The sequence below is a fragment of the Coregonus clupeaformis genome, unplaced genomic scaffold (genome assembly GCF_020615455.1).
Source record: "Coregonus clupeaformis isolate EN_2021a unplaced genomic scaffold, ASM2061545v1 scaf5115, whole genome shotgun sequence".
NCBI classification, from domain to species: Eukaryota; Metazoa; Chordata; class Actinopteri; order Salmoniformes; family Salmonidae; genus Coregonus; species Coregonus clupeaformis.
In genome coordinates this window covers 12,343-13,935 of record NW_025538569.1, presented here as the reverse complement: position 1 = coordinate 13,935, position 1,593 = coordinate 12,343, and the positions used below count along the sequence as shown (strand labels likewise).

At 51.7% G+C, this 1,593-nt stretch overlaps 1 long non-coding RNA gene across 1 annotated transcript; it reads right to left on the bottom strand.

Annotated features, from left to right (window-relative positions):
* Positions 1-421: 421 nt before the first annotated feature.
* Positions 422-938, bottom strand: LOC123490853. The gene is made up of 3 exons (XR_006661072.1): positions 929-938; positions 792-820; positions 422-737 (listed from the first exon to the last, which is right to left on the bottom strand). It is a non-coding gene; the product is annotated as an uncharacterized LOC123490853 (long non-coding RNA).
* Between the last annotated feature and the right edge of the window lie 655 nt (positions 939-1,593).

The following is a 1,593-nucleotide window of genomic DNA, read 5'->3' as shown; positions in this document are numbered from 1 at the left end:
AATGCAAAGAATTTAATGGTCTATGGTTCAATCCTGTTTCTGGTCTAATGAATAGTTAATATTGTTCCTCCTCTTCCTTGTGGCAAGCGCAGCAGCACACTGCCCTCCAAAGCCTGCAAAAAAACGCCGGACTGCCCCTTTCCTCGCCCTGCATGGAACATCCAGGGTCATGTCCTTGGTGACGTGTGGGGTGACGTCCGGGGTGACCACAGCAACATCCTCTGAAAAAGGACAAAAGCGGGACAGAACGTAAATAAATGCAAACCGTAGGTTCTAAACACTGGCCAGTTGAATGGGATCTTTAATTTCAGCTCATGAAACATGGGACCAACACTTTACATGTTATCATGACAAATGGCACCTGTCAGAGTGCTTTCTATAAGTCTTACTCACCTGCTTGGATGTCAGATGGCAAAGTGGCGGAGACGGCCACCATGAGAGGCTTTTCTTCAGGTGTGACGTCCACAACCTCCAAGAGTGAAGAAGCCGGGTATGCATTTGTGTTAGGGGAGAGGTCCAAAACCTCCAGCTGAGAACAAGCCGGGTCTGCCTCTGTGTTACGGGTGATGTCCACAACTTCCAAGTGGGAAGAGACGGGTTCTACCTCTATATTAGGGGTGACTTCCACAACCTCCAGCTGGGAATAGGCCCGGTCTACCTCTGTGTCAAAGGATGTCCACAACAACTAGGTGGAAAGAAGCCGGGTCTGCCTCTGTGTTAGGGGTGATGTCCACAAGCTCCAGGTGGGAAGAAGCAGAATCTGCCTCTGTGTTTGGGGTGATGTCCACAACCTCTATGTGGGAAGAAGCCTGGTCTGCATCTGTGTTTGGGGTGACAATAAAAATCCTGATTGGCTTTACTACTACAAGGCACCAGGATGTCATGACAAAAGGCATCTGTCAGAGTGCTCTCTATGAGTGCTACTCACCTGCTTGGATGTCAGCTGGTAGTGTGGCGGAGACGGCCACCACTAGGACAGGGGGAACTGGCAGGGTGTCTGCAGTAGGCTGGAAGTAGCTTTTCACCTCGTCCGCCACAAAGGCACAGACAGAGCTCATAAAAAAAGGGGTTGTGAGGTCATCCAGGGAGAAGGACTGGCTGATTCTCCCGAGGATCGACCTCACAGAGTCAAAAGCAGCAGCCCGGGAGAAAGGGGTTTGAGGAGAAGAGGCCTTCAACATGCTGGAGAGCTTCTCCCCTACGGCCACCACCATACTCACAGCCATCCCGCTTAGGAGGATGGGGTGATCTGAATGGCCTTCCTCTGGCTGAAGCCACAGGGCCAGGAGGATCCTGGGCACCAGCTCCACCACCACCTGGGATGGGCTGAGCAGGTTGCTACAGGGCTTATTGGACAGCTTGTCCAGAATGCTCCTCACAGCTCTCTCCCCGATGCTGTGGACCTTAGGGTCGCTGTAATCAACAAAAAGCAGCAGAGAAAGCTAAAAGATGTGCAATGTTCACACAGAGAACACTGCCCTAGTTTCTTTCTGCATAGCTCCAGATGTGTAGATGAATGGAGCAAGCTGTATGCAGGGCAGTACATGGAACTCACATGTCAGCGCCAGCTGGTGAGGTGGGGTGCATAGAGCG